Raw genomic sequence first — 20,359 nt, forward strand, 5'->3', positions numbered from 1 at the left:
CTGGTTGTAATTGAGACAGAGGTGGGGCTAGAAAGCACTGCTCTCCTGGGACTTTTGTGGCTGGCTTCAGAAACCCTTTTCCCACTGCAAACGGAGCCTGGACTCCAGACCCAGGTGCTTTGGCTTCCAGACCCCGCTTTCATCTCTTCCCAGCTATGTAACCTTGCTGAGCAATGTTTCCAATCTCTTTGAACTCTTCCTCACCTCTGAACAGGACAGATCTCATTTCATTATCAGGATCTTCCCAGCGCTGACCTTTTGTGGTTCTTTGGAATTTCTTTAGGGCACTTTTCCTGCAGAGGAATCCAGTGACCAGTCTCAGGAGACCCCCGAGGGCTATTTCTTGAAGAGCCCCTAACGCAACAAGGTTGCCCAAGGCCGCACAGCTGGTTACTGCCCTGAGTACGGTGTTATTATTGGCGAAAGAGAAGTGGGCAGGAAACTAACGGTACAGCGTTTTCCTTTCCGAATGAAAATAGCTCCACCGTTTCGTGTTTGGAGGATCAAATGAATTTTAGCTCGTTGTAAACAACTCAGAAAACAGAGGCGAGTATAAAGAAGAAAAATGAAAAAGCAGTGGTAATCCCAGCAATACCAGTAAGCAGGAATAACATTTCTGGGAACTGGCTATAGTTTGGGAATTTTTTTCCTACGAGTACCCACAAACGCACTTTTATGCTCTATAAATACAGCCAAATTCATACTATGTTTTTCATATATAATAGTCCCTATATTATACACGATACATAACTAACATCAATTACATATAAAATATACATCACGTGTAATTAATATATATTTTTCCAGGACTGTGCCCTCGAGCCTGTGACGGCCCTAGGGACCCCTGAGCACCCGCTGTTACTCGGGGGAACACGGCCAGAGCAGTAGCTGGAGCCTCGCCGGGAGCAGCCGACCGCGGCATCTGAACTACAAGTCCCACCATTCCATGCAACGGCGCAGTCGGGCGACCGGAGGGCGGAGGGACCACAAGTACCGGCAGGCTTGGTGCAGACGCAGGAACCACGAGTCCCAGAATGCACTGCTCGAAGCTCGCGCAGGGCCCTCCGGGATATGTAGTCGTCGGGGAGCTAATTCGTATTCATTAGGCCTCAAAGAAAATGCAAATTCCTCCAACGGTCCAGCGATGCGACTTCTCAGGGGCTAGCGAGGAGCCCGAGCGCGCGACGCGGGAAGAAAGAAGCCTAGGGGCCTAAACTGTGGCGCGGGAGCAGGACGCGTGCGCATGCCCGGCGGTCACCAGCGCCAGCGAAGGGCGCGCGGGCGGCCCCGAGCGGCAGGCCCCACCCCTGTGCCCCGCCCCTCGGCCGGCGCGCCCGCCCAGGGAGCCTGCGCAGACGGTGCAAGGCGGAGGGCCGCGGGGAGGGATTCGCAGCGCCTGCGCAGAGCGGCGGCTTCTCTCGCGAGGACGGACGCCATTATCGCATCTCCTCGACAAACACCACGAGAATTCCGCAGCCCACACGGTAATTGCAGCTCCCGCAGCCGGTCGCGTCTCCACCTCCCCCTTCCCGCGGGGCGAGAGCGAGAGCGAGAGCGAGATCTCCCCTCCTCCCTCCTCCCTGCGCCCTCCTCCGGCCGCCGCGCCCGCGCCGCCGCCCCCGCCCCCCCGACGCGGGGACCGGCCCCGACGGCCCGCCGCCCTGGGCGCCCCCGCGTCAGCCCTGTCAGCCGCCGGCCAGCCGCACCTCAGCGCCCGGCTCCGGCCGCCCCTCCCCCCGCCCCGCCGGCGCGGGCCTCCCCTCCGGGACCTGCCCCTCACAAGCGGCGTCCGGCCGCGGGGCGGGCGGGGCGGGGTCGCGCTGCTGCTGCTGCGGTGCAGCCCCTCCGGGCCGAGAGGCCCCGGGAAGCCGGAGGCTGCGGGCGCGGGGACAGCGGCTGCGGAGCGGAAGTGCGGGAGGCGGCAGGTTCACGCGGGGCGGGCCCGAGTGAGGGGGACGGCCGTGGGGACCACTACTCGGTGCTCGGAACGCCTGAACCGCCCGTAACCTTAACTCCGTGGATTCAGCTCCAGTTCTCCTTTGTCTGGCAATTAAAATAAGTGTGTGTTTGTGGGACGTGGGATTCTGTCACCACTGGCGTTGATTTTTAGCAAACGGCTGCCATGTGTGGGTCCTTTGCTGCGGCCGGGCCTGCCGAGCGTTTGCAGCGTTTCTCATCACGGCGGTCCAGTCAGGTGGACAGGGAGGTGACCGAGGCTCACGGAGGGTAAGGGGCTTGCCCGGGACACACAGCCAGGTTTGAACGCGATCTGTCTGAAGTCCGTGTTCTTAAAAAGCTGCACACATACTTGATATTTTAATAAAGAATCGTACCCAGTAAAACGTCAGTGGAAAACTTAAGGTGAGAAGCAACAGCCCCCTGCCCCACTTCTCAGTTCCACTCCTCAAATTCTTTGATATCTTTTTGTTGTTTCTTGAGGAAGTTCTCCGTAGCTCTAAATAATAAGCTGGCATGGTATTGGTTTTATACATTCTTCACTTGCTGGTATGATAGGATGAGTTAGCTTTTCCTATCTTATCTCACCTCTTCTATCCCTGCTGAGCAAATATTGCTTCACAGCCAGCTAATCCATTTCCCCTCTATACAGCTTTTTTTTTTTTTCCTATTGTTTGTGATGGCCTTTCTTTTTCTTTGCACTTTCTGTTCCCATTGATTCTTTACCTCGTTTTAAATTCTCAAGGCTGGTGTTGGATCTCTCCGACCTTCCCCTTCCCCAGCCCTCTGTCCTTTTTCTCATCTGGACTGATGACTCTTTAGACCAGCCCAGGTATCATCCTGATGTTTTCTTTTACTCTACATCTGAGTTTGTTCAGGTCTCATGTTTTAATCTTGGCTTTCTTTATTTCAATGAAAACTTTCCGCCAAGGAGCCTTATTCCTTTTGGGTAACTCGTGAGGATCCTCTGTGGTGTTCAGCCATTTCTAGAAATGCCAAAACAATGTCGAGTCCCACCATGAATGCTCTTTGACTTTGGGGACGTGTCCTTCAGCTCTGGAATTTGAAATTCTCTTGTGTCATTTGAGAATTTCTTCTGGTCTGCTTTTACTCTTCTGTTTTAGGAGTTCCTGTTAGTTTGATGATGGACATCTCGGATTAACTCTCTGAATCTCCTGTCTTTGTCCTCTTCCTGTGTCGTTTTATTCTTGTTTCTGGGATAGGGCTTCCATTTATCTTCCAGTCCTATTTAAAATTTTTTATTTCTACAACGTTTTAAGTTCTAAGGGCTTACTTGTTCTTTTTTTCGTAATAACGTATTGTCTGATGAATGCCTTATCCCCTTGACTTTGAGGATACTATTAAGGATTTTTTCACTTCCCTTGTTCTCTGATTTCTTGTTTCCTCTAGTGCCACTTGTTGTTTTCTTCTTTCTAAAAAGATTGGCTTCTTACTTTGTATGGCAAGTACTCTTCAAATATTGGTAATTGTTGTCTAAGGCAAGAGGAAGCAGGCAGAGAAATCTGAGTCTGTGGGGCTGATTTTTTTTTTTTTTTTTGGCCACATTCGCACGGCCTGAGGGATCTTAGTTCCCCAACCAGGAACTGAACCCTGGGCCCACTGTAGTCAAAGCGTGGGGTCCTAACCACTGGAACGCCAGGGAAGTCCCCTGTGGGGCTGATTTTGAAAATGTGCGGGTTTCCCTTCGGGTGTTTGGGAACTTTTTATTGTGCTGGAACCTCAAATGCCAGAAGGCAGATTTTCTCTGGGCCTTTCGGCGTAAGGAAGACCCCTTTGATTTGGGGCTGCTCCACTTGGTGTAGGGAGGGCCGTAGTGCAGCTTTTCTGTATAGGGGTCTGACTTCTGTGGGTGGCCACAGCCCTCGCCCTCGACTGAGGAGCCGGGGTATGGGGTCCTCGCCTTCCACAGGCTTAGAGCCCTCCTTTGGTTGTATCCACTCCTGTGTGCTCCAGGTTGCTATTTCCTTTTCCCCCCATTAAATCCTCTTGGTCTGCCAGAAATTTGCAAAATCTCTTGCCTATTGTCTTATATTCTTTCTTGTGGGTTTATTATACCATATTAAAAGTCATTTTAATGGGATGAGCAGAGCTCACCTGTGGGGCCAGTCGCTTTCTGTGAGTAGGTAGTGCAGAGTCTGTTCTCATTGCTCTGCTCTCCTGCCTCCCAGTGGCCTTGGTGATGGTTGCCCACCAGCAGTGGGATGGATGGCCAGATCACGGCCCCCATGGGCGCCTCCGCGTTGCAGTTGTGGGCGGGTGGTGTGCGTTCCTGCTGGCCGTTCTGGCTCCGCAGCCTTGCAGAGTGCCAGGCTCGTCTGGGGAAGGCCAGGCACAGACAGTGTTAGAGCAAAGAGTGTGATTTTAGACTCTGCAGTGAGCTGCTCTCTGTGTCACTGGGCCAAAGTTTAAGGATCACCTCTAGGTAAGCAGTGATTACAGTGCTCAAAGTGTAATCTTCATGCATTTTACTTGATTGTCCTTTGAAAGTTGTGAGTAGTGAAATACATCAGTTGTGTTTTCCAGGGCCTTGCTAGTGGAGTGGTCCACAGCAAGGACCACAAGCGTCCCCATCACTGGGCTTTTGAGAGAAAAGCAGACTCTCAGGCCCTGTCCAACATACGGAATCCGAATCTGGAGCTTTGTAAACTTTTCCTTTTTAAAAAAATTTATTTTTTATTTGTTTATTTTTGGCTGCTTTGGGTCTTCGTTGCTGTGCGCGAGCTTTCTCTAGTTGCGGCGAGTGGGGGCTGCTCTTCGTTGCAGTGCGTGGGCTTCTCATTGCGGTGGCTTCTCTTTTGGCGGATCACGGGCTCTAGGCGCACGGGCTCAGTAGTTGTGGTGCACGGGCTCAGTAGTTGTGATGCACAGGCTCAGTGGTTGTGCACGGGCTCAGTGGTTGTGGTGCATGGGCTTAGTTGCTCCGTGGCATGTGGGATTTTCCCGGACCAGGGATCGAACCTGTGTCCCCTGCTTTGGCAGGTGGATTCTTAACCACTGTGCCACCAGGGAGGTTCCAGTAAACTTTTCCTTTTGAAGGAACTTTAGACTTAAAGAAAAATTGCAAAAATAGTTTAGAGAGCTTCCCTCTGCCCGTCACCCACTTCCTTTAATGCTGACGTCTTAGATTATCAAATATTCTTATAAAAATCAGAAAATTAACATTGTCACAGTACTGTTAATTGAACTGCAGACCTTGCTGAACTTCATCAGTTTTCCACTAATGTCTTTTTTCTGTTTCAGGAGCTAATCCAGGATCCCTCTCTGCATTTAGTTGTCATGTCTCCTTAAGTCTCTTCCAATCTGTGATATTTACACAGCCCCAAAGAATCTCTCCCAAGATGTTTATAAATTACAAAGGAAAAATAGTAACTTCACAGTGGAAAAACCTGGCAGATAGCATCTCAGCATCACCAGTAATAAGACATAATGATATCATGTTTCTTGATATGCACTGAGACAGAAATGCATACCCAAAGTCTAACCATGACGAAACCCAAGTTGAGGCACATGTGCCAAAATCTTGACTAGTGTGCCTCAGAAGTACCCCAGGTGTTGAAAGATAGGGGAAGATTCAGAATTTGCACTTTAAAGGACTGCCAGGTGTAGCATATGCACTTTGCTGAAGAAATACTTCCTGTGCTAGATGGTTGACAAGGAGAAAAGAGATAAAGAACCACAAGCCTTGTTTGGTGGATTGGTAAATGGGTATCCCTGGCACAGGGTCTAGGTGAGTTTGCATAACTGGCTTATTGATAACACCACTTACAGCTTACTAGCCTTAGTTTTTCCTTATGACCTTTATCTACGCTGTAAATTCTGAAAACTTTAGCTGTGCAGTTAAGTATACATATTACATGACAATGCCAGACTGACTTTAAAATGTCCATGTAACTTTACCACTTGAGCTATTTAAACCTGGAAAAAGTAAGCATTTTCTCATTTTGAAGAAAAGACTTCTGGGGGAAAATATGTATTAAAGTTCTCAACGAGAATGTCTTAGAAAAAGCTGTAAAAAGTCCTCCCTTTACGAGAGGGAAATAAAGGTCGTTATTGTGTTCCCTGACTTCACATATATGATGGTCATAAAAACAATCGCGTAATGAATTGTTCACTGGAATTGCCCTGAACCATTCTGAAATGTTCATTTTTGGCAAATTTGAGAGCCGCTGGGGGGGGTGGGGGGCGGCATCACATGGTTGAAATTTGCTCTTAAAAAGTTACACTTGTTTTGTTGTTCCAGGATAGTACCTGGAGCTCATTTAACTCCTCACAGAAGATTTAGAATCCTAGCATCATCCCTGCCTTTCTGAGTAGTTTTAAAAATACTTAACCCTTAGGTTTCTCACTTTTGTGTAGGTTGTGAAACCAGTTAAAAACTAGAGCTTTAGCTAATGATCTCATTTTATGCCATCTGCCTTGCCTTTGACTCTGTCTGTCCACTATCCAGGGCTGTGCCCGGGCTGCCTCCTGGGAAGAGAGGGGGCTGTCTTCAGTTCTAGAGGGCAGGGAGCAGGGGGATCGCTCTTGACCCCTTGCCACCCCCCCAGTGCACGCCCTCATCGTAATGCTGCAGACTAAGTCTAAGAGGAAGCTGAGCTTGGGATGACCACCCAGAGCCTGCCGTTGCTTGAAACCTGTGGGGATTCTTGAATTAAAACGTGATGGAAACCTTAACTTCCTAAGCCACTAGCAGAGAGTACACCCGAAGCATTGTGGAAGTCACGTGAAATTGATTCCTATTTTGAATTAAATTCTCTGCATCTTTCACATCTACCCATAGCCAAGAACTGTCCAATTTGATTAAATGTTTTGGATCATCTGCCTCTGTGGTGGGGTGGACAGTAAGATTTGCTTTGTCTTTATAAGGACCCTCATGCTGGGGAGGGGGGATGGTGGTGGTGATGACTGGTGACCCATAAGGTCGGATTGCTGACAATGCACAAGTGATGGAAGAATAAAATCCACCAGAAAAGTCCAGAGAAGGTGAAGAGATGAGAATAAGTTTTATTACATCACTGAAAAGGTAGATAGGTGGGATGGAGTGTCTGTGGAAGCTGACTACCCTTTCCTTGCCCTAAGTCCTTCTGTGTTAGCATTTAGAGTAAATGAGCCCAGGTAATGCTCTGAAGGAGAAAGTGAGTTGGCAGGGAGGGCCCAGGTAGGGATGGGGCGGGCGGAGTGGTGTCAGGAAGCCGGGACTGCGCTGAGCGGCTTTGGGCAGAGCCCTGTACTGACAAACCTTTTGTAATAAAGATTTACGTTCTGTGCTGCAAAGAATGCTGCTTCTGGTCTCTAGTGATTTTTCCTTTTTCTTCAAGGTGGAAAGTCATCAAATGACTTGAAGCAAAGTTAAACCTTTCTAAAGTAGCAATGGGTTTGGATAAAGCTGGCAGTGAAAACTTGGTGCGTGTGCTGCTGGCATTTCCTTGTTCGTGTGAACTGTGTGTCCCTTGAGTGTGGTGAGAGCCCCTGGGCACCTTGATCTTCCTGGGTCGGGGGGCGGGATGACTCAGGCTGCGGTTCCAGCTGTCACCACCAAGAGTGGCCCTGCACTTGCGTTGGCAGGTGGATGGCAGGACGGGACCTGTCCTGTGAACTGGTGGGCTGGAGCCCCAGGGGTGGGCCTCAGGAGCAGAGTGCTGCGTTAAGCTGCCCTTTATGCTGGGAGCTTCCCTGGAGACGCCAAGTCATTCACTCCACCCATGATTTTGACTGAATCTGACAAAGAATGCGGGGCATCCTGTTTACCAGTGAAGAATTGCTGCAGCTGTCAGTGGGCAAACATAGTTTGCAGTTAACTGGCTTTCTAGTTTTGAAATTAAACGTTTTGTGGATTTTTAAGATTTGCAGGATTCAACTAATTTCACGATTTTTGTGAAGTGACGGTTTAATATTTATTACATTATTTTACATTTGTATAACTTGAATTTGCATAATTCAGATTTGTATAAAACGCAGTCCTACTGTGTTGGGAGAAAGAAAGCTGAAGGGGTGCAGTAAGATGAAAACAAACGTGTACTGCCTGGGGTTCCCTCTGTGCGTAGGTGTTAATAAAACACTCAGGGCTTCCCTGGTAAGAATCTGCCTGCCAATGCAGGGGACACGGGTTTGAGCCCTGGTCCGGGAAGATCCCACATGCCGCAGAGCAACTAAGCCCGTGTGCCACAACTACTGAGCCTGTGCGCTAGAGCCCGCGAGCCACAACAACTGAGCCTGCATGCCACAACTACTGAAGCCCACGCACCTAGAGCCCGTGCTCCACGACAAGAGAAGCCACCACAATGAGAAGCCCGTGCACCGCAATGAAGAGTAGCCCCTGCTCGCCGCAGCTAGAGAAAGCCCGCGCGCAGCAACGAATACCCAGTGCAGCCAAAACAAAAAACACTCAATTCAACTTGCTTCACGAGTTCTCCAGGGATCATTCAAGAGCTCAGGAAGCCTGCTTTGCCTCTTTGGGATTTCTGTGGATCCACTATAATCTGAAGCAGAAATCACTCTTTCTGGCCGACAGGAGGTGGAGCAGGCAGAGCCAGCCCATCCTGGAGCACCTCTCAGGAGGCCACGATCACTGCCCTTCAGCAAAAGTTCCTGTTTCTTTTTCCCCTGTCTCAGTCTCCAGGCCGTTTCTAGAGTCTGGAGATGCCACTGATGTGGTTAAACGCTCGGCTGTAGGGCAGAAGTCAACAAACTTTGTGTCAAGGGCTCTATGAGTAGACATTTTTGGCTTTGGGGGTCTGTCCCAACCACTCAACTCTGCCCTTGGAGAAGCCAGAATAGACGTGGCTGTTTTCCAATAAAACTTATCTACAAAAACTAACCGCTGGCTGGACCTGCCCCTCAGACCGTAGTGTGTGACTCGAGACTGCAAGTGCTCATGCGAGTTGGGGAAAGAAGTCAAGCAGGGGAATTCAGCGAGAGTGAGCCGGTGGTGAGGAGCGCTCCCGCTGGGCCCCTTTCCCACAGGCCGCGCCACCTCCAGCAGCCGTGCTCCTCACTGCTGACTTGGGGAGCCTGGGGTGATCTGCAGGGTGTATTTTGGGAAAATGTGCACGAAGTATAATTGGCATCAGCGAAGCACCTTCAGATGAGAATGCGTCTGTCCGTCCTCACTGCTGTTCTTTGGAAGAATAGCCTCAACATCTCTTCATAGGAATTGGATTTGGGTTTTTTCAGGCTTCGAAGTTGCAAGAATAGTACAAAGAATTATGGTGTAGGCTTATCCTAGAGTCTCAGATGCTAATATTTTATATTTGCTTTATCCTTTCTCTTCTCTGCAACTCTCTGTGTTTGTGTGTGTGTATATTTTTCTATTATTTTTTCCTGAACAGTTTGAAGTCCCTTTAACCTTAAACACTTAAATGGCTGTTTCCTATTAACAAGGACCTTCTCTTATATAACCACAGTAGTGTTCAAAATTAGGAATCTATCATTGATGCAGCTGTGTTATCTAAGCATCAGATCTAGTTCAGATTTTATTAATTATCCCAATAACGTCCATTTTTAGCAAAACAAAAAGGGACTCCTTTATTAACTTTGGATGTATTTTTCCCTAAGAACATTTGCCCTTACCGACACGATCATAAATTAGACACCATACTCCTTACAAATTGCAAGTTTAGTGACATCAAAAGTCTGCATATTTATTGTTGACAGCAATCACTTTGCATAATCATTTCCTTCTGCTATTCTGTTTGGGAGAGGGAAGGGAAAGATTGGCAGTAGAGGTAAGAGGCAGAATGCCGGGCTGTTTTTAAAGTCTGCTCAGATCATTGGTTGCACGTGTGGACGCGGTGGGATTATGATGTGCTAGAGCTGTGGGTCAGAAATGAGTATGACCTTACATGGTGTCATTTGCTAAACTTATAAAAAGTTCTTTAAGGTCACTCTCCAATCTACATAGTCCTGTTGGGCTGGGTAAGGGTTATTTTCTAAGGGCTTCTGCTGTTCAGTGCTGGACCCATTTATTTACCAAAGTACAGTTGACCCTTAAACAATGTGGCGGGTAGGGGCACCAACCCTGCACGTAGTGGAAGATCTGAATAGAACTTGTAGTCAGCCCTCTGTATCTGTGGTTCTGCATCCTCGGTTCAACCAGCTGCAGCTTGTGCAGTACCGAAATATTTACTATTGAAAAAAATCGGCATATCGGTGGACCTGTGCAGCTCAAACCAGTGTTGTGGCTGCTTGGCTTTGGGGCAGACTTGGCAGTGTCTGCTCTGCGTGCAGGGCAGCCACGCACGGCTTCCCTGCCGCGGTGGCGTGGGGCGCACATCTGAGCATGTGTGAGACCCTTGGCACACGGCGTTCTTGGTGCTTGGGCCTCCTCGCCCACTTGCAGCCTGAAGTTCAGAGTCCTCGTCACGTTTCAGACCGGCTTCCTGGGCTTCTGGAGCAGTAAGAGGGAGGCATTCTGGTCTGATTAAGGCATTTGACTATGCATGTGGCTTTGAAAAGGTTAAAGTATCTTTATAAATACATGCTTTACATGGACATTTTAATGGCATGAACTTTTCATCAGTCTTAGATCAGGCCCAGTAATTTTGGGGTTCTAAGTGCAATTTCTAATCTTTAGGGTGTTGTTTTCCATGACTTTTTTTGTTTTTTTAAAAATTAATTAATTAATTAATTTCTTTATTTTTGTCTGCGTTGGGTCTTCGTTGCTGCGCGCCGGCTTTCTCTACTTGTGGCGAGCGGGGGCTACTCTTCGTTGCGGTGCGCGGGCTTCTCACTGCGGTGGCTTCTCTTGTTGTGGAGCATGGGCTCTAGGAGCGCGGGCTTCAGTAGTTGTGGCACGTGGGCTCAGTAGTTGTGGTGTGCAGGCTCAGTAGTTGTGGCTCACGGGCCCTAGAGCGCAGGCTCAGTAGTTGTGGCGCACGGGCTTAGTTGCTCCACGGCATGTGGGATCTTCCCGGACCAGGGCTTGAACCTGTGTCCCCTGCACTGGCAGGTGGTTTCTTAACCACTGTGCCACCAGGGAAGTCCCCATGACTAAGTTTTAATTACACATTGAGAATTATGATCTTGAGTAAAATGGAGACTGTGAACTTGGCTCCTTGGCCCCCGAGGTGGCAGTGGCGTGGGCTGTGTCTGCCACCACTGAGCCATGCCAGCGCCGTGCGTGGGTCAGCCAGCATCTGCGACTCGCCCTTGACGGGCTCCCTACACTTTTGTCCATTTTCTGTTGTAGGTCAGATTACTTTGTTCTCCCTGGTTATGGGCCCTGCCCCTGAGGGGCTGTGTTTGCCTGATGTCAGTTGTGCGTCAGAAACCTCTGGAGTGGTCCCTGCATCTGTCACCTGTCCTCGTTACTTGTTTTAATGACTGCTCAAGCTGGGTGTTCATCGTCTTTTTTTATGTTCCTGGCTAGGATTACAGCTTTCCTTAACATTTTGGCACATGGTTGTTAGTATTATTTGGTTTCTGTAAAATTTCGAGGTGGAAAAAGATTAGGACACTGGCATCCTTACCCTGGACGGCTGACCACCCTCCTCCCCAAGCTTTGCAGTTCATGGGAATAAACAGGAGGGGCAGGTGAGTGATAAACGGATTTCAGTTTCTGGAGGGAGCTGAAGGATGGGTGGGTGCACAGCCCTGCGCTCAGGAGAGGCAAAGGGAACATGTGGTGATGGATGACAGTGGGGTTCGTTAGCCCGACACAAAGTGAGTTACCGAGTGACCGGACCCTGCTCCCCATGCCTACCCCCCACCCCACCCCCGCCACCCCACCTGCTCTCCGGTCTCATATTGCCTTAATAAATATTCATGGTGAGGGGATGGGCCTATCTCTGTAAAACGGGGATGCGCCTACATCCAAGGTTGTGAAGACTCAGTGAAATAATGCGAATATGTGTTTAGGATCCAATGAATGGTAGCTCCTATAATTACTGTTATTATCATCAGCTTCACCCACCAGGCCCTGTATCTTTTTATGCTTACCAGTTTATATGGGGCAGATTTAATTGATAGAAATTTGCATGTAGTCAGAGTTTTGTCTGTGATAAACTTACGTCACAGAATCTTAGAATTTGAGAACTGGACAGGAGCTTAGAGGTGATTTAAATAGTACAACTTGGGCTTCCCTGGTGGCGCAGTGGTTGAGAATCTGCCTGCCAATGCAGGGGACACGGGTTCGAGCCCTGGTCTGGGAAGATCCCACATGCCACGGAGCAACTGGGCCCGTGAGCCACAACTACTGAGCCTGCGCGTCTGGAGCCTGTGCTCTGCAACAAGAGAGGCCGTGGTAATGAGAGGCCCGCGCACCGCGATGAAGAGTGGCCCCCACTTGCCGCAACTAGAGAAAGCCCTCGCGCAGAAACGAAGACCCAATACAGCCATAAAAAAATAAATAAAATAAATTTAAAAAAAAATAATAAAATAAATAGTACAACTTGCTAGTTAAAAGCTTGGGCATGGTTGTAAAGTATACACTTGTTAGAAACGCAAGGACCCTTGATAAATGTGTGTTTCTACTGTGAAGAATCCTCCGGTGTGAACTCCACACAGCTGGCCTGGCAGCCGCCCTTGGCAGTCATCAGGCTTAAGACAGCCTCTTGTTCTCTCCAGGGAGGTGACTTTTCTCCTGCGCTTCTCAGAAAGTAAATTGTGGTAGATTCTGTTGCTATAGAGTGTTGTAAGTTTGGCAGATTATTTGATATTCAGTGATATTTTATTGACAATTTTAAATTCTATCAGATGGTTTTAGACAGTTTGCAATGTTGAGTTTGAATTCTTATAATTTTAGGGCCAGTATTTCTTATATGGGCACATGTCAGTGGGAAAATGACTTTAAAAATTTTAAATTTCACCCTGAATTCAGCATGATGTGTTCTGGCTCTTTGCGACATAACATTCTTCTGCAGAGGTAAAAAAATTGACCTGTCATGTAATTTGTCCTCACGTCTGAGTGTTTTCCATGTTAACTGTAAAAAACACAGCAACAAGTGAAGTGTAGGAGAGAGCATTGCCTGTAGTCTCCAAATGTTTCATGTTTTACCTTTTTTTTTTTTTAACGGGAAGATGATTAGAACCAAGATCTCTTCTGTCCCTGTAGCTGAAGGATTGAAGGAGCTGCCAGGCCAGTGACTAGTTCAGGAGAATCTGTGCTTACGGAGCACATGAACCTCAAGGTCGTTTCTTTATTCACTCGCCCAGGATTTACGGGTCGCTCCCATGTGCCCAGCAGGGTGTTTGTGGCGTGATGATCCAGCACACAGAGCAGAGGTTTTTACATTACAGTGAGGCTGTCAGTCACTGGACAAGCCGTGACAGCCCCCGAGCAGCCCCAGCCAGTGTGCAGACAGCTGGTTGCGGCTGTGTTCCAATAAAACTTTATTTGTGAACACTGACGTTTGAGTTTAATGTAATTTCATGTCAGGAAGTACTGTTCTTCTTTTGATTTGGTTCATGGGCTGTACAGGTGGAGGGTTGGAAATGGTCCACGGGGCCAACCCTTGGTCTAGAAGGCATTTGTTGAGTGAGTGAGTAAAATGAGGTCGTATCTAGGTAGGCAGGAGCCGGATTGGGAGAGGCCTGAAATGCGGATAGAGTTTAGATGTGATGCCAAGCCGGGCGCTGTGACGACAGCCCTTTGGGAGGTATGAGCCTGGAACTCATCTGCAGGATGGATGGGAGGGAATTGGCTTCCCGCCTCACCATGTGTGGCTTTGGGAGGGACGAAGGGACAGATCCGTGGATTCCACCTTAGGGTGGGCTACAGAGAGATGACGCCTAATCGCCAGGAACTGGAGGCAGGGACAGGGAAGCCGGTTCACGGGTTCAAGGAAGCAGAGCCCAGCGGCACAGGTGCAGTGGGGGAGGAGGAAGAGAGGAGTCGGGTGGGAAGGAGCAGGCCCCCGGGCCTGGTGATGGTCGGATACTGGGGGTGACAGCAGAGAGAGTTAAAAGAGGAGTTGCAGGGTTCTTTCTGGGGGTGTTGGTGGGATCTCCTTGAGCGGTGCTCTCGGGAAAGAGTAGGGATGGGGGCAGAGTTCGGCTTTGGAAGTGTGGGAGCAGATTTTATTGTCAAATGGCCATAGTGTGGTTTGACATACTGGACCAGGGAAAGCACTGGTGAGGGGTCCGGGCGGCAGTGGTGATTTGGGGGCGTGGGTGTCACTCCCTGTAAGGGCCTGCCGTGCGCCCCCAGGACACGTGCTTCTGGGCTCTGGTTCCCCGAAGGGGCTCCGGGTGCCGCGGCGTGAGGCTCAGACCTGGTGCCGCTGGAGGGCCCAGCGTAGGTGGGGCCAGGGGTGAACCCCGGGGAGGAGGAGGACCCCAGGGTGCTCTGAGCGAGGAGAAGTGCTGAGCGGGGAGGCCGGTGGGAATCGTTCACAGGGCTCTTGTCCAGTCCGACGGTGAGTTTGGAAACCAGTGTTTTGTTTGGGGTCCTGAAGGGTGTGGGAAGGGATGGTGTTTGCGGACGGGTGTGGGTGAGGGTTCCAGAATGTGCTCTAGGAGTTTGGCTCTGGAGGGACGTGATGGCAGCTGGCGGGCGGCAGAGTGGATTGGAGGGTTTTATTATTTTTGTTTTTTCTAAAACAGTTATTTTGCAATTGCCTGAGATTTGCAGGTACGTAGCAGAGATGGTACAGGCTGTTTTTCCACCATTATGTCGTACGTGGCCGTGCCCGGGACAGTGTCCTCCTCCAGGGCGCTGGCTCTCCGAGCTCACCTAAGCTTGTTGACTGAATCCATGATCCTGGCTGCCTCCTCGCTGGAATCTAGGGGGCACTTCCTAGAGGGGCCCGATGGACACACAGGTATACACCCTGCATCTGGGTGCGCGACGGGGCGACGTTCTGGCACATTGCGTCGTTTCTGTTTTTTCCTTCATTTGATAGTAAGTTGCAGAGGTCACTTCATTTCACCCCTAAGTGCTTGAGCACTCGTGTCCTGGGAGCAAGGGCATTGTTTTACATAACTGCACCTACAAACAGGAGCAGTGACTCCGTGTCACTGAAGATACGGTCCATACTCAGGTTTCCCCTGGGATTCTTTGTGGCTGCCTCTCCCCTGTCCCGCCCCTGGACCTCCCTACATCGGCAGGTCTCCGCAGCCTCTGCCAGTTTGTTTCATGCCGTGGAATTTTCAAGAGTCTGGCCGGTAGACCAGCATCTCTGACCCCTTCCTTCCTCCTCCGACTGCTCAGCTCTCCGCCGGTTCTGGGCAGCGTGCCCTGATCCTCCTGGCCAGGCGGCGGCTGCAGCCCCCCACCGGTGTCCACCCTCGGCCCTGGCGGGCAGTCGATCCCAGGATACCCCCAGTGTCACTTCTCCGACTTACTGCCTTAGTAAGTGTCTTGTGGGCAGGGCTAGCTCTGCTCCCTTCAGCGTGTGTCTAGCACAGGACCCGGGGGTTGTTTTTTGAAGAATGTATGAATAAATGCAATAAGATCATTGATATTAATTGTATAATAGTCCACAGACACTCATTAAGGCTTGTCACAGAACTAGGAAATAAGGTTAAGGTGTTTAAGCCTACAGTCCCCGTACATTATTATAGTCCTGCATCTTTGGCAGATTTAGTATTTTATGTTATCAGAATAATACTTCACAGTGTAAGCAATTTAGGAGCTACCAGAGAAGAATTAAAATATGGGCATTATCTATGTAGAAACTAGAACTTTTATTGCGAGATATATGCAGGCCTCTGCAATGTATTTACATTTATCGTTGGCAGTTGGTAAATCAAGTAAAAGTTGCTTTTAATTGCTTGTATGATTTCTGTTTTATAGCAGACATTATCTGAAATTTGTTTTAATGTGCATGTGGTTCTTATGCTTTCTTTCTAGAGATATAATTCCTGAAGGCGGTGGTTGCCATCGTGGTCCACAGACCCCAGGGATGTCCTGGAGACATTCCCAGTGGGTATTTGAGGTCAGAATAGTTTTCATGATTGTCAAGAGGTCATTTGCCTCTTTTTGCCTGTTGACATTTGGACCGAGTCCCCGAGCTACCATTGTTGCTGGATTCTTTACTGCCGTGCAATTCAGAAAAGCCATTCTCATCTAAGAATGTCCTTGATGCAGCAGTAAAAATCATTCATTTTGTTAAATCTCAGCCCTGAGTACACCCCTTTTTAATACTCTGTGTAACAAAACAGGAAGTGTGTGGAAAGCACTTCTGCGTTTTGGAGTTGGGAGGTTGCCTGGAAGACGGGCCCTTCTGCAGTTACTTGGGTTGCTAGCTGAACTGGCCGCTTTTTCTCATGGACCACCATAATGGAATAATTGACACGTTACCAGCATTTCTTACTAAACGGACAGAGTTAGCCTGTCACTGCAAGGAAAGCAGCTAACACTATTGCCAGTGGTAAAATTTGTACTTCCAAGTGGAATTGGAATTTCAGAAAGCTTGTATCTGCCACTGTGAACCTGGCAGCTTCCTAATACTTCAAGACTTTTCTTTTTCTTTTTTTAAAATTAATTAATTAATTTACTTTTTTGGCTGCGCCGCACGGCATGCAGGATCCTAGTTCCCTGAGCAGGGATCGAACCCGTGCCCCCGCAGTGGAAGCACTGAGTCTTAACTACTGTACCGCCAGGGAAGTCCCCAGGACTTTTCTGATGAGATCAGTGCTGATGTTAAGGAATGTGATGCTTTAGGTAATCTGTAATGAACAACATTCGGAAGGTCTGCATAACTCACTGAACCAGTATTTTCCAAATGACCAAATCAGACCCGGGTAAATGTCCATTTAAAGACAGATTTTAAAGTGATAAAGTAACAAAAAGTTCAGCAGTACAGTTTTAGATTCCACATTGCAGCTTACCTTTGGGGAGAAATAAAGCCCTTGTTGAGGTTTGGTGTTGTATTACAGAGGAATATCCACAGTTATCTGAACGGGCTGTTCAGATGCACTGCCCTCTTTTTCATGCAGTAATAGATATGAGAACCCAGTTGTTTTCCAGTAAGTCTGACATTAAAGAGATTTGTAAAAATGCAAAACTATGTCTCTCTTCTTGCTAAGATTTTGCTGCTGTTGTTTTGGAAACTCTAGTAGTTATTTTTTTAAAATTAATTAACTAATTAATTAATTTGTTTTTATTTTTGGCCGTGTTGGGTCTTCGTTGCTGCACGCGGGCTTTCTCTAGTTGTGGCAAGCTGGGGCTACTCTTCCTTGCGGTGTGCGGGCTTCTCATTATCGTGGCTTCTCTTGTTGTGGAGCACGTGGCACGGGCTTCAGTAGTTGCGGCACGCGGGCTCAGTAGCTGTGGCTCGCGGGCTGTAGAGCAGAGGCTCCATAGTTGTGGCTTGTGAGCTCTAGGCGCGCGGGCTTCAGTAGTTGTGGCTCACGGGCTCTAGAGCACAGGCTCAGTAGTTGTGGCGCACGGGCTTAGTTAATCCACGGCATGTGGGATCTTCCCGGGCCAGGGATCGAACCCGTGTCCCCTCCACTGGCAGGCAGATTCTTAACCACTGCACCACCAGGGAAGCCCCTCTAGTAGTTATTTTTAGTAAAAAAAAGTTTTGTATGTTAATATTGTAATGTATGGGTTTTTGTGATTTTTAAATGAATAAAGTATTCACACATTTTCTGTTCTAATATCAGAGATGGTGATATTGATAGATACACGTCCACGAGTACAAGCTCACTAACTTTCAGATGGGGAAGGGGGTCCTGAGACCAGTGTGTCTTGAAGTAAGACAGCGGTGCTGTGGGATCAGTTTAAAGTCAGCCAGTTCTCTTTCCTGCATTGGTGGTTTGTATTTGAGGAGGTTTACATATTTTGGAAAAGGTGAATAAAAGTGGCCAGTTTAATCAAACGTGTTAACTATAGAGGGGGAGGACCTGCCATCTGAGGCTAGTTTGACCTTCTTCTCCTAAGTTCAAACTTAAACATTTTTAGGGGGGCTGTTTTGAAGAAGAAACAGTGTGGCCTGGATTTTCCTAAGAATCACTGCTTCCCGATGATCTAGTACCTGGCTGGTCATTTATAGTCACGTTTTCTCTTTCTTCCCTATTTGTCCTTTGAGTATCCCCCTGCCACCCCACACTGACTTGGGGAAAATCAGTAAGCTGAGTCTTGTTCCCATGTCTCAGTTTAATAAAAGTTGATTTCTTTGCTTACTTCATACTGGCGTTTAATTAATTTTATTACTACATCTATATCCAGATGGATCTGACTGAATGGAATGATCTTTATTATCTTGGAGGTGCCCTGTTTCTGGAAGTTGAGCTTTTTAACTGGGCACCACTGGGCCACTTCCTGCTGGGGGTGGAGGTTACCGCTCTGGTCTTCACGGTGTGTGGACTTGTCCTTGCTGCTCAGGTGGATGTGAAGCCGGTGCCAGAGGCGGGGCGGTGGCTGGGGCACCGGGGCCTGGGGGGGCGGGGCTGCCGTTGGGCCTGGGTGCTGGCGGTTCCCACTGTCTCCTGAGTGATTGCTCTCCGAGACTTGTCTTCAGGGTCTTCTGTCTCTTGTACTCATCGGGGCCGCTCCTGCCCCTCCGAGGACTGTCTTCAGTCCGTGTATTTGGCATCTGTAAAGGGAGGTCAGCCTGGCATGGCCTACTCCCGAGGCCCCTCCACGGTGAGCTAGGCGCGCCCCCGCTTCCACCCATGACGTCACGGCACCTGGGCCGCGTCTCTTCACACGGGTCGCCTGCAGGGATCTGACGGCTGGGAAGTAGTTCTGGTAGAGCAGAGTCGGAGGTCACACAGTGGCTGTAGTGTGCGCCTCCCAGGGACAGCCTCCTGCAGACAGGTTCAGTGGGGTGCTTGTTCAAGGGCTGATGGGAGAAACAGCTCTGTGCAGAGTGTCTGCCCTAAAAACCCCATATGTTGTGACATCCCTAATGAGATGACCCGTGTGATGTCGTTCTGGTGGTGACTGAGAAAATCCCAGGGTGGGCACAGGGGGCTTTGCCTGGTGACGTCTGCTGAAGTTCAGTCGTGTGCTCGATTACAGTAGCTTTTCTTTTTTTCCTGTTTCAGTGGCGTTTTGGTTTTATTTTATGGGTGTCCGAAATATTTAAAAATTAGCAAAATTAAAACTAAATGTGCAGTTCTGTGTTTTTTTTTTAAATTTCAACACTTCTTTTTAATACAGAAAAATAACATATTTACATAGTTCTGTGTTTCTGCTGATGAACAGCTGCTCGTGTCTGTTGCTGACAACCCCTGAGCAGCTTGTATTTTCACTGTTAAACCTAACATGTCATTTGCATGAAGTTCACAGTTGTAAGCTAAACAGATATGTGACTTAATTATGGTACAGTCCTTATTGAAATCAAAACACAGACGTAGAGAACTCTGCCGCCCTTCCTGCACGGTGTGTCAGCAGACGTGCGGCCCGTCATAGTTCTGCGCTGGGGGGTGACTCTCCCTTGGGCTCTCCCACTAGACCCGCGGCATGGACGTGCATGGTGTGCCAGGCCCCAAGCCGGGCAGTGAGCAAGATGGTGAGCGTTCCGGCTCAGTGGAGCTCGTCTTCCAGCAGGGGAGACAGATGCTAAACAAGATGGGTATTTAGCCTGTGTCGTAGGTTAGATATAAGGGCTTTGTGATAAAGCAGGAAAGGGCAGCAGGGACGTGGGTGCTGGTGGTGGGTGTGACGGGTGAGGAGTGGCTGGCCGAGGGGCAGGTGGACTTCGGAGGGTGAGGGCTGAGCTGGCGTGTGCCTGCCCAGCTGGGGCGGCCTCCTTAGATGGCGGACTGAGGAGTCGCAAGGGGAGCCTGAGGGGCGCGGAGAGAGGCTGGCTGGTGCTGGGTGCCAGGCACGCACCTTGAATGACTGGGGAACCTTCAGTGGGCTTTGAGCAGACAGTGATGCTGAGATGGGCTTTAACATGATCCCGTTTTTAAACATTGGCAGTAATTCTGGGGCAAAGGCAGAGCAGGGAGACCCAGGTGGGGGCCGGTGCGTGGGTCCAGATGTGCGATGACAAGGCCAGAGTGAGGACAGCGGGAGATTCTGCCTACAGGTCGGATGAGAGAGGAGAACCAAGGCCCAAAGGTTCTGGCCTGAGCACCTGGGGTGGGAAGTCTGGAGGTGTCGGCTGGTTGTGGAGAGGGATGGGTCCAGTTTGGGTTCCTTCACGTTGAGACTAGACACTCAGGGGAGGTGGCCTGGAGGCCGGTTGTCACGTAGATCTGGAGTTCCTGGGAGAGGTCGGAGGTGAAGTGGATTGTGAGCCTCGGCAGATAGATGGTATTTCAGTGTGGACGAGAAGAGGTCCAGCGCTGAGCCGCAGGGCGAGGGGATAGTCTGACCCGTGGTCCAGCAGAAGGGGCATCGCAGGGCAGGGCTCGGCAGGGCACACCTGCGCGAGTGGTCACGGCTGTGGATGCCCACACGCCGTAGGCTGGGAGGTGGATTTAAGGCAGGGTTGAAGAAGGCTCCCTAATTTTTATCCAGATTTGACGTGCTTGGCCTCATCTG

The 20,359-nt window shown here is 49.4% G+C and overlaps 1 protein-coding gene across 3 annotated transcripts in view; it reads left to right on the forward strand.

The window, feature by feature from the left end:
• Positions 1-1,392: 1,392 nt before the first annotated feature.
• The window catches only part of LOC118885779 (BTG3 associated nuclear protein), a 100,957-nt gene continuing 81,990 nt past the window's right edge, over positions 1,393-20,359 (forward strand). The window contains exons 1-2 of one of the 3 annotated variants that reach the window (XM_036834802.1): positions 5,274-5,279; positions 13,929-13,930. The gene's annotated coding sequence lies outside the window, so the exon portion shown is untranslated. Of the gene's footprint in view, positions 1,485-1,903; positions 2,227-5,273; positions 5,280-13,928; positions 13,931-20,359 lie in introns of those variants that run through there. The other 2 variants (XM_036834805.1, XM_036834801.1) reach the window with 2 other exon arrangements.

Source organism: Balaenoptera musculus, chromosome 19 (assembly GCF_009873245.2).
Source record: "Balaenoptera musculus isolate JJ_BM4_2016_0621 chromosome 19, mBalMus1.pri.v3, whole genome shotgun sequence".
In the NCBI taxonomy this organism is placed as follows: domain Eukaryota; kingdom Metazoa; phylum Chordata; class Mammalia; order Artiodactyla; family Balaenopteridae; genus Balaenoptera; species Balaenoptera musculus.